The 12,486-nt window shown below is 35.7% G+C and overlaps 1 long non-coding RNA gene across 1 annotated transcript; it reads left to right on the top strand.

Moving 5' to 3' along the window:
* The first annotated feature begins 2,673 nt into the window (after window positions 1-2,673).
* On the top strand, window positions 2,674-11,990 carry LOC105116447 (uncharacterized). Its single transcript, XR_840532.1, has 2 exons — window positions 2,674-3,178; window positions 11,911-11,990. It is a non-coding gene; the product is annotated as an uncharacterized LOC105116447 (long non-coding RNA).
* The last annotated feature ends 496 nt before the right edge of the window (window positions 11,991-12,486 follow it).

Below are 12,486 nucleotides of genomic sequence, written 5' to 3'. Positions count from 1 at the left end.
GTCACTGGCCTAAGCCAGTGACCTGGTTAGGCTGAGTCCTGCACACATGAAGTAACTTCACGCGTGCTGCACTATGCGAAGGTAATTAAGTTACCTTCGCACAGTGTTTTCAAATTCAATATGCAGGGAATGAAAGGAGAAAGGGAAGAGCGTGCGGGAAATGAAATGAGAAAGGAAAGAGCGTACCTGCTTCGGGCGACGCTGATGCGTGCAGCGCTGATGGATTCTCCTACTGCTTCCCCTTATCTTCCTTCTGTGTTCAATTGTCTGCGTGTTCTCTTTGTTTTCACAGCAACTTTTGAAACTGAGAAAATGATGAAAAGGTCGGCCTGCTGGGAATTTGCTTTGATTCTTGATTTTCGTTGTTTGCAGGGACGAAGGCAATGGCAGAGCCAATACTCGTCTCTATGTATTGTTGCTCTCTTATTCTCTCTAACTCCCCGTGTATTATTTCTTTCTCTGTATTTATGCTCTGTTTTTTTGTGTTTCTCCTTTGCTCTGTTTTTGGGTTGTGTTTAGGTTAATTTTCTCTGACTTTTTCCGTTCTCCTGGTTTCGTTGTGTTTTGCTCTTCTTTCCTTGGGTTAATTACCCTGTTTTTTTGGCCTCCCGTTCCTCCCTCACCCCCGGTTTTCTTCTCCCTTTTATAGAGAAATTGGCCCTGCCGCCAGTCCTATCTTTGCAGGACTCTGTTATGGAATCCCTGAACGAGATTATTGGCAACAGATGTTATCCAAGATCGGGTTTGTTGCAGATTATCAGCTCCCCTGCTGAATCGGAAGCTCCCCTGTTGACTCGGGATGGAGAAGACGTGGCAACGGCGGCATTTTGGCTGGAAACGGGAGTTTTCAATTTGACCCCTGGGCTTTGGAAATTCGGCAATTGGATCCCCTAATCAATTAAAATTTCTTTTAATTTTTTTCCGGTTAATTTCAATTAGATCCCTAAATTGATACATTATTTACACAACAGTCCTGAATTTCTAAACTATTCAATTTAGTCCTTGAACTTTAATTTTCCAACAATTTTCTCTAAATAACCTCCAAACTTTGGTATTTCTTCAATTAAACCCCTGATTCTTTTAATTAATTAAGTCAAAGTTTAATTAAGTCCTCAAACTCATTAATTCCTCAATTTCTTTTAATTTAATTAATTAACTTAATCCCAAGCTCAATTAAGTCTCAAAATTTATTAATTCTCCAATTAAACCCTTGATTTAATTAATTAAACTAGTTAAGAGTTTAATTAAATATTTAAACTTTCCAATCATGTTTTCATTAACTCAAATTTTAATTCATTCTTCATTTATTATTTTTTTATCAAAAAATTTTTAGTAAATAAATAAAATCAAAAAATCAAAAATTTGGTTATGACAGTATCCATATGGGGCTTGTGATATCGTGAATCCAAAGAATGACAATGTTTCAAGGTAAATGGACATCTTTTAAAAGTTTACTTTGATAATTTTTCAGTTGAAAATGATTCTATTGAATTGGGTGATCCTGTATATAAAGATTGATTTTTTTTCCTTGCATTGTTTTGTGTTTCTTTTTGAGTGATTTTTGCTAGTTTCTCTCACCCCGGTCAAATGGCGGACAACGGTACTCCATAACTTAAGTCGGTTCTTTGAGTTTCCTATAATAACTGATATCTGTGTATATATTTATGCAATTCTTTGAATCTCTCTTTCAATTCTCATTTAAAAATTGACATTAATCTTGAAAAATTAAAAATTATTTTCTAGTTCTGCCTCAGAATGCGATTACAAAAATTTACCATACTAGATGTGCAAGATTGAGGTTGTTCTTTAGGAATGATATCTATAAACCGTGAAGATAAAATACAATTCATTAAGGATAGCCTGAGTAAGGAGTCTTGCAAAAAACTTCTTTTCTTTCCCAAGACTAAATCCAGCAAAAACACAAATATATATATATATTGAAAAAATAATACAGACATGCATCACTTCGGGTACCAATCTAGTATGTATATATATAGGCACACATAATCTGTCTATTTTTAAAATGTATCTAAAGTGCATGTATAAGTGCAAACGTAGGTGGCTTCCCTATTTGAAATGTATCTATAAGTGCAAAAAAGCAGTCACAATCCAAATACATGTATAATGTGGAACCCTGTTAAGAAAAGTTAGCTTATAGATGGTCATGATCAAAACTTTTGATTGATTGAGTGGAATTATAAATAAGATTGAATCTTATACAGTTTTTGGCAATAATCTTGAATCTGATTTTCGAAAAGATAGAATGTAAACCACATGTTTAATGTATTGGGATGGATTGATTTGAATCATAGACATAGAAAACGATAATTTTTGTTTTTGTTATTGGGATTGATTGATTTGAATTAGAGGCTTCATTAGTGTAATGTATTCTTGTGTATGTCTATGTATGTATTTGAATGTAAGTGATATGCATGAAATAGCAGATAAAGCAGAATTATATTTGAATTAATTCACAGATGAGAGCCTTGCTGAAACAATTTGAGCAGATTTAACAATTTACTTACAAAGATTTCTCAATTTGAACCAATTTAACTAAAAGTATTTTCAACATTTTCTTAAAAAACTTTAAAATTTCAAAGATGTGTGAAATATATTGGACTTTTAACACGTTATTTTTATAATTATTAATTTTCCTCATTTGAATCGATATTCATAAAAATAAAAACCTAATTCTAAACCTAAACCTAAACCTATTTCTTCAAAACCAAAGAAGCCGCAGCCCCCCTTAAAGGCTGATCTGTTTTCTGTTTTCGGAAACAAAGCCGCCGTCCCCTGGGGTCCTTAGTGGTTGCTCTCCCGAAACAAAGCCAAGGAACCCCTACCATTTCATCGTTTTGTCTTCTCCCCTACACTTGCAGCAGCTCCTCCCTCATCACAAACTCCCCTCTTCCTCTAGTGTTCTTTGCCAAAGAAAACCATAGTAGCCTCCTTTTTCCTTGGCCAAATCAGTCGCCTTCCTCCTCATTTCCTTTTCCTAGTTGGTCGCAAGACAGTTCCTCACTCTCCATCCCAGTTGTTCCCTTCCATCACCAACCACTCCCCACGGCACCAGCACAGCACAGAACCGTTTTCCCCGTCTCCATCTACCAGCCTTTTAGAGGCAGTCGGACAATAGCAGCAAGGCCAACCACCGCTGCCACCAACAGGAGTGAAGACCATCCAACAGCACACCCATAGAGCCATCAGCGCCGCCCACACACGGCAGCACTCACACCTAGGAAACACCCCCCTTCTCCTCCATACCGAAGCCTCCAGTCACTAGCGGATCCGCCTGCATCCACCGCGACCCGCCTTCGCCAGATCTGCCATCTGAAGAAGGAAAAAGCAGCAAACCAGGAAGAAAGAAAAAAACTAAAATCAAGTGTGTTGTTGCGATTTTTGGTTTGCGATTTTTGTTTGTTGTTGCAGGTGATTGTGTTCCTCACAACCAGTAAAGAAAGGAAGAGGAGAAGAAGCTGAGCTAGATCATCCACCTTTGGTTTTTTTTCGTGACGGCGCGTGAATTCACATGCCGTCAATGGTGGTGGTGCATGGAAAAGAAACGCCACCACAGTGCATGCAGTTTCAGAAGGCATCCCCAGCACTGTTATGGATATTTGGAGTTTATTTTATAATTTTTTATTGTTTAATTTGTTTGAATTGTTTAATGTGTTGTTTTGATTTATTTTAAATTTTTAGTGATTTTGTAACATGTAAACGTGGTTGTGGGAGAAGAACATAATGAGAAGTGACGTGTGTGTTTGTAATTTTTTTATGTATGTTTTAGAATTATAAAAAAAACAAAAAAGCTGAAAAAGAAAAAAAAATTAAATGTTTCGTTTTTGTTGCAAATGGTTGAGGCAAACGAACTATCATTCACTTTATTATACTAGAAAAAATAAAATAAAATGCCTATACACGGGCCTAGTTTTTGGCCTAGCAGTGCCTAGCTTTATTTTTTTATATTAATATATTTTTTTGTGAATTATAAATAATTTTTAAATTTATATTTTAATTAATATTCTTTCTTTATAATTTCATTAGGTTTTTTAACCACTCATTGAATAGCAAATCTTTTTTAATTATATTGGTTGTGTTTAAGTTTTTTTTTTAATTAGTATAATTAGTCTTTAATTTTTTAATATTTATATAAATTAAATATTTATTTTTCACAATATTTTTAATATTTGTAACTTTGAATATTATATTTTTTTTTTATTTTATTCAATACATTTTGTTTGTGTCAATCTTTATTTCAAATTAATTTTCATAAATAAATTCATTAAACATAACTAGTATGTTAAAATATTAAATATCTTAATATATATTAGTATCTTAATATTTTCAAATATCTTTTTATTTATCATTAATTACTTTTTATTTATTTATTTACATAATGGTTTGTGATTTATTTAATTGAATGCATGCAAAAAAAATTTAATTTACATTTATATTTTTTTTATGTAAAAAAATTCAAAATGTGTTGAAAAATTCTAAATATTCAGGTTTTTTCATCATGTGTTGGTGTTTTTAATTTGATATTTATTCTTATGATTTTTTTTCCTTAACTATTTTATACAAGTTTTATTGTTTTTAATTTTACATTTTAATTTAAATTGATAGTGTATTTTTTTTTTCAATTTTGGTCTAATTCATTAGTATTTTTTGCATGTATGTTTTCTCATTTGCTATCATTTCTTTATATATATATATAATACAAACATGCATCGTTATGCAACGCAGGTAGCTGGGTACCAATCTAGCATGTATATATACAGACACACAAACTACACAACACAGTAACTAGCTAATTAAGTTTCATTTGTTGTAGAATGTGAATTGCTCATGTTCTACATGCAAATAAAAATAAACAAATAAAAACGGCAAGGAATGGAAGAAAGTTACCTGGAGCGGGAAAGCATGGTGGTGGCTTGTAGTTGGGGTGGCAGTGCTAGGAACCCGGGTGGCGTTGCTATAGTGGCAGATGATAGCTGCTACAAGGGGTTGCTTCTTTTTCTTCCTGCTGCCTCTAACCCTCTCCAGTGTTTATCATGTTCTTTGTTGTTTAATCTCTGGCGGTGGCGGTGTTGTTGGTGGTGGCTAGGAGGAATGGTGGAGGCGTAACAGTAGCTCTTCTCCTCCCTCATCTATCTTGCTCTTTCACTCTCCTTTTAGTCTATTTGTATTCTTTTTTTTTTTTGAAAGCTTTCCCCCTATGTTTTGTTCTTTTGGCTTTAATTTTTTTTTTGTTCCTTCACTCTAGTCGGTCTCCAATCTCAAACCATCCTCTCTCGTTCCCTTTCTCTGTTTCTTTTAACTCTCCTGACTTTCTGTCTCTCTTTTCTCTCGGTTTCTCCTCACTTTCCCTTTCAAAAAATCCTTCCTCGCTCTTTTCTTTCTTTTTTCCTCTCCTTCTTCTGCTACACTCCCTTTGTATTTATAGGCAAAGGGAGAGTGAGCCACCATGCCCTGTTCTGTAATGGTGCAGGGCATGGTAGCCTAGGGGTGACTATTGCACAGCTGCCCCTACTTCGGCAGGGCATGGCTCTTTCGGCGTGATGGTGTTAGTGAAGGGACAAGTCGGGTCGTCATTGGTTTTTTGGGTTTTGGGGAGAGGGAGAGGAGAAAAAAAACAGGGGGGGGATGCTTCTTCTTCCCTTGCTCTCTACGCATCCAGAGAAAGATCAAGGCTTATGATGCCATTCAAAATGGCACCGTTTGCTCTCTTTTTTTTTTTTCCAGTGAAATGCATGAAATGGTGTCGTTTTGACCAAAACATGTCGTTTCATTTAAACAAAAACTAGCGCCAAAATGCATCCAATTTTATATTAGCCCTTCAATTTGCATGCTTTTTTCATCATGGTCCTTGGTTTTGAATTTCTTCAATCAAGTCCCTAATTGCCCACCAAACTTCAATATGCATGCAATTAAGCCCTTGATATGACCAAATCAACTCTAAAAAATTATAATTTGACCCCAGAACTTTAATTTCTTCCAATTAAAACCCAAATTGACTTAAAAATTAATTTTTCTTGCAATCAAACCCTCCATAAATTCAATTAAACCTCAATAAAATTTAATTGAGTCCATCAACATCCGATTTTGTACTTTTCTTCCTCAAATAAAATTTTCTTTATCAAATGGGCTCTTACTTGTCAATAATATACTATCAAATTCCCATCTTTGTATTTTTGAACCTCCTTAACTAATTTTTGACTATTTTCTATGCACTCTAGCATCCTATTTTTACTTCTATTATATTTTATATATTTTTTTTATTTTTTTATTTTCTCCTTTTTATACGAAGGACCTAAAAATGGGTTATAATAGATACCCTCTCTTTAGAATACTTATAAAGTAAAGACTTTGCATAGTAAGTTTTGTAAAGATAAATAAAACTGAACTTCCAAAACTAATCTTCTCAAAGCTTGTGTTGCACGAGTGCGGCATCGCGATGAAATATTCCACTTTTATCAGGAAATGTTTATCTATCTGGCAAATATGGGGGGACAAGAAAATCTAGTCTTTTATCGGTGGAAAATGGAATGTGAGTTATCACCTAGTATTTTAGTCAGTAGAAACCCTAACTGGTCTCAGAGATTGGTACGAGGACTGGTTGCATAAAGGAAATGTATTAACACTCCAAATACACCTTACCTAAGATAAGCTACATTGTTTATTTTTCTGATAAAATCAAAGGTCTCGTTGTGTTTCTTAGTTGTTAGTATAGTTCAAGAAAAGTCCTCCTCGGTAAGGAGATCCTTATCTAATTGGGTAATTCTGACGTTAACAAAAGAATTTAATATCTAGAATACATCTTACGTATAAGATCGTAACCCCAAATATTAAAAGAAAACAAAATAATTTTTTTTGAATTTTTTTAAAATATTGGCCTAGTTCTCATGGCTTGAATAAACTGGTTATTAAAGCCAAAATGCATGCTAATACATTTTTTTTTTATGTACACGCATAGTAACCGGGTTACTGTACATGAGCACAGTAACCTGTTAATTAATTAGCTGGTTACTGCGCTGTATAGTAACCAACTAATTATTTTCTTACTTGCAGAATATGCACAGTGCACATTCTGCATGTAAGAAGATGACCCCTAAACGGTGATAAGGGGAAGGGTTACTTGAGATGATGAGCTTGGATAGATGGGCTGACGGTGGTACTGGTGGCCAGTTTGGCGGTGGCGTTGCTGCGACCTTCTTCCTCCTTCCTGCTGTTTCACATGACTTCTTTCCAGTGATGGTGCTACTGTTATTGGCAGTGTTGATGAAAGGGAATGGTAGCGGTTCCAGGAGTGAGGCACATTTCTTCTTCTTGCAGAGGCGCTGGTTGCTGCCTTTTCTTCAATGGTGCTGCAGCGGAAGGGTGAAGTTGGTGAGCAAAACAAATGACGAACGCTGGTAGTGTTCTTGTGTTTGTATTTTCCTCCCTTTATTTCAAAGCTTCCCTATTTTCTCCCCTTCTCTTTTTCTATTTTGTTTCCTCTCTTTCTAACCTCTCACAGTGGCTCTCTTCGTTTCAAACTTCCTTCCCCTTTTAGTTTCAAAAAAGCCCTCTCTCGTCCAAAAAATCCTCTTCCTCCTCCTTCCCCCTTTTGCTGCTGGTGATGAGAGCAGTATTTATAGGCTAGAGATGAGCGGGTTGCTGTTGCGCACGGGGAGCAGGGGACACCAGGTGAGATCTCCAATGGGCGTGGCTTTGTAGGGCACGCCGATACTATTTTCTAGCCATGGGGTTTTTGGTTTTGGGGTAGCATGCGGGGTGAGAGAGGCGAAACTATTTTTGGGTTTTATTTATTTATTTATTTATTTATTTTATTTGTAGGGACCTGAATAGGTTACAACAGCTTGGTTGATATGAAACTCTGCCTTTACAGCAATCCCCTTCAACCAGTAACTGATGATCGACATTATGCACAACTGGGCTATTCTAAGATCCCGAACGGTGATCTTTAAAAATTAAAAATCTTTCATGGTTAGGCTAAATAGAGATCCCTTCGCCGATCACCTCTAACTAGAACCAAAATCCTTTGTAGTTAGGCTAAACAGAGATCCCTTCACTGATCACCTCTAACTAGAACCAAAATTTGCCAATCCCCTTTAACCAGAACCAAAATCCTTTGTTGTTAGGCTAAACTAAGATCCCTTTACTGATCCTCTTTAACCAAAACCAAAGTCTGTGTGTAGCTCAGTCAACCTGAAATCCCATTTGACGACTCCCTTCAACCAAAGCTAAAATCTTCATGTTGTGGTTAACTTGAGATCCCTTCTAGCGATCCCCTTTAACCAAAAAATGTTTCTTCTTCAAGATAATAGGATTCAAATTGAAGACTCTTCTTTATTGATCCTCTTATTTATTTGAGATTTCCTTAATGTTAGGGTTTATCTCACCTTCCTTCCGTTCTAGGGTCAAAACCATGATTCTTTGTTGTTCATCAACTCAATGATTCTTTCTTCGTCCTCATTGTTGCTGGACTACTGATTAGTACTTAAAAGTGCATTTTTATCAAGGTTTTATATTGTCATTTTGCACTTGAAGTATCAATAACTCCTTAACTAAAGCATGTTTTAGAATAACATATCTAATAATATAAGATACCCTTAATTTATGGTAAATGTTCAATTTAAATGCAGGCCTATCACATAAATGAAAGAATTGATTGATGAGTTTAAGCACTGAAATTGAAAGGACAAAGATATGACCAAACTTAGAAAAGAGATGTCGGTGTAGTCCAAACCGGAACATTGTTTGGTAATTGGGTCATATCAGGAGCTGTAGATCTCTGATTTTATATGGATGGAAAGGTAAGACATAGACCTACAAATTTCATAGGAGCCCAAGAGTTAAAAGGCCATTTTCAAGTCCAAATTGTAGCAACAACAAAGAAGTTCTAATATGTCCTACAGACCATGCATTGTTCAGTGTTTGACCCATATCTGGAGTTCTAGAAGTCCAAATGACCTCCATTTTTTTTCCTAGAAAGCTGAGACAATTTCTTACAACTTTCATGTTTTTAAGTGGTTCCAATTATGATGTCATCAATGACATTTTGGGCAGATAAAAGAAGATAAGGATTGTCACCAAGTTAAGAGTTGGCCACCCACTCATCAATTAGTCATCAAATCAATAGGTCCTAATTTTAGCCTATAAAAGGAGGCATTTGCCATGCATTTAGGCATCTTGGTCTCCGGATCAAGATTATGCTTTTGCTTTCTTTCTTTGTATTTTTGTAATGCTTAAGTTTTATTTTCATTAATATCTTGTTTATGCCTTTCATTTCCTTTCCTTTACTTAGTTACTTTTTACCTTATTTATGTTTTTATTTATTTTATTTATTTTATTTATTTTTTCTTTCTTTCATTATGTTTAGTTAAGTTTATTATGTCAAAGTGAAAAGGTTATACTAATGGTGTAAGAATAAATATAGTGTAAACTTAATATGGACTTTAATGTTTGATACTAACATTTTTATCTTTGTTATCTTGTTCTCTTTTTAATACTTTGCTTGTTAAATGACTAATCTAGATTTATGTTGTATAACACTTGATACAACAAATGCTTGGCACTTTTATAGTCTACACTGTGTGGTATAACCGACACTTGAGCTATGAAAGGAACTTGATTTGTTGTTAATATAATTTATAATCATGAATGCCTAACAAAATTTACAAGTATTTGCATTAATCGAATAAGATAACTAATGTAATGATGTTAACAATTTGTAAAATGATTGGAACCTCCTTTGTGTGTAGTTTCCAATTAAATAATAAGAGTTTATACTATATTTATTTGACATACCATTAGTGGATCCTCTAACCTTAACATTTGTTGTTATCGTTGTTTAATCCTTACGTTAATCTTTCATCTCAAAATTATCATCAACTTCTTTTTCTTTTTCTTTTTCTTTTTCTTCTTATTCTACTACTATTACTACTACTACTACTATTCTTATTACTATTAATCTTAGTATTACTACTACTACTATTGTTGTTGTTGTTGTTATTTTTATAATTTGTATAATTAATCTTCCTGTGGTTCGACCCCGATTTTGTCGAGTTATTTATTACTTCGACACTCCTGCACTTGGGAGAAGACATCAACCTTTTGGTCGTGTCAACTATAAAGAGGATTTTTTTTCTTTTAACAAATCAACAAAAATGTTTGATGCAATGCTTTGAGGTTGGATGTCATGTATGCATTCTTACCTAGTTTGAAAACATAGGTTCCATCACTTCCTTCACTTTCCATCAGACCTTGTTCACGTGCTTGAAATGGCATGCTGGATCCATTTCCCTTGATGTCTCCTCTTCCCATCACATCTTAGGGAACAAATCCCCAAGCTTTTTCGTTAGGTGACCCTTTTTCAAAAAAAATAAATGCATGATTTATCATTGCTTTTTATCATGCTCTTGTCATTGCTTTAATTTGTCTTTCTCAAATTAAGGGCTTTTTGGTTCTGATTCCTGCAAAAAAATCTTTCCCAGAAAAAAAATCTTTTGAAGACTTGAATTTGCTCATGACAACTGAAACTTTCAACATACGCATCAAAAAATCTTTTCAGCAATTCCTATTGAGGGTTTTATCGATTTCTGGAATGCGGTTTGTCTTTAGGTCAGGCTTTTATCAAAGGTGACCTTCTATTTAATCCTTTCAAAAGGTTTTAAGTATCTATTTGAAAAGGCTTTGTAGAAAAAGGAATTGTCTCATTTAGCCTTTTTCTTGTATGGATAAAAGCGGATTATCACTCATTTGTTAAGTTATGTGAGTTATAAAAGCATCGTTTATTAACCCAAGTTATGTGCGCTTGATCATTTTTAGCATTTTCAACGTCATCTCAAAAGAATATAAATTTTCAAAGGTATTTATCAAAGGTGACCTTCTATTTAATCCTTTCAAAAGGTTTTAAGTATCTATTTGAAAAGGCTTTGTAGAAAAAGGAATTGTCTCATTTAGCCTTTTTCTTGTATGGATAAAAGCGGATTATCACTCATTTGTTAAGTTATGTGAGTTATAAAAGCATCGTTTATTAACCCAAGTTATGTGCGCTTGATCATTTTTAGCATTTTCAACGACAGCAAGAAAAGGAACCTTAAAAAAAAAAAAAACTAAAACCCTTTTCCCCTGCAACCACCACCCTTGAAAACGAAGCCGTTGCCCCCATCATCAAAAAAAACTTTTTTTCCCCGACCGCTTACGATTGCCTTCGACTTTACCTATTGGGCCAGCCATCCCCCTCTCATTTGACAACAAAAACCACCAAAGCAAAAGGGAGAGAAGTCGCCGGCCCCCATTGTCTGGGATTTGTTTTTCTTCCAAGACCAGTCGGCCACCCCCCCTTTATCAAAGACCAGAGAACATGACCGGGAGCCCGACCATTTTTGTTTCCTCTTCTTCCCCTACAGAACCTAGCCATTCCCCACAAGCCCTCTTCCTCTATTTTTCTCCACAATAGCCGATTACAAGTCCTCCCTTTACTGCTCCCAGGCCGCCGCTCCCTTAGAAGAAGAAAACCAAAGCTTTCCCTTCCCTTCAGCCCCAAAACAAACAAAAAATTGGCTCTGATTTCCTTTTTCTTCTTCTCCATTAGCGACTGAACCAGGTCGCCTTTTTTATTCGTTCTCTAATAGCAGCAGCCAAGACAGCAACCACCGCACTCCTCTTCCTTTGTTTTTCTTCCCCAAAATTGTTCCCCTGCTTTGTGATTTTTGCTCCAAAAGCCAGCTAGTCGCGCCCCTCCTCTGGCCGTCGTTCTACCTCGCAGCCAAGGGAACACTGCAACCCATCGATATAGGAGGCCAGCCCCGCAGCTATTCCTTTCTTCCTTAGCCCGAATAGAGCGGCAACCCCGCTGTCCTCTTCCTAGTCTTCTCTTAGTTCCACCACAACAACAGCAACAACAACCCGGCAACGCCAACAGATCAGCAGCCCTTTGGTCACACGCCGGCCACCTGAAGTGAAGGGGACAAAGATATAAGCCAAAGAAAGATCTGTTGTGGAACAGATCTAAAAATGGTGGAGAAGTAGATCGGAAAAAAGGAGAACCGAAAACTACTTGTGTTTGTTGGTTTGCCTTGCAGGTGGCTGGGATATCCACCGCCGATACGATTGGGAAGAGAACAAAGAGACAACTCCAGGTCACCAGTTTGTTGGTCTATGCCGGTGACGGCACGTGGATCCATGATCCACCATTAGTGGTGGTGTGTGAGATCCACGAGCAGCCAGGGCAATATAATCTAATTATTGAATAGTGTTCCGGTTTGGACTGCACCCGCATCTCTTTTTTAAGTTTGGTCATCTCTTTGTCCTTTTAATTTCAGTTTTTAAATTCATCAATCAATCCTTTCATTTATGTGATAGGTGATTAGTACTTAAAAGTATATTTTTATCATGGTTTTATATCATCATTTTGCACTTGAAGTATCAATAACTCCTTAACTAAAATATGTTTTATAATAATATGTCTAATAATATAAG

Source organism: Populus euphratica, unplaced genomic scaffold (assembly GCF_000495115.2).
Source record: "Populus euphratica unplaced genomic scaffold, PopEup_1.0 scaffold950.1, whole genome shotgun sequence".
NCBI lineage: Eukaryota > Viridiplantae > Streptophyta > Magnoliopsida > Malpighiales > Salicaceae > Populus > Populus euphratica.
Note: the sequence above shows the minus strand (reverse complement) of the source record. Positions and strands in the feature narration are given on the sequence as shown.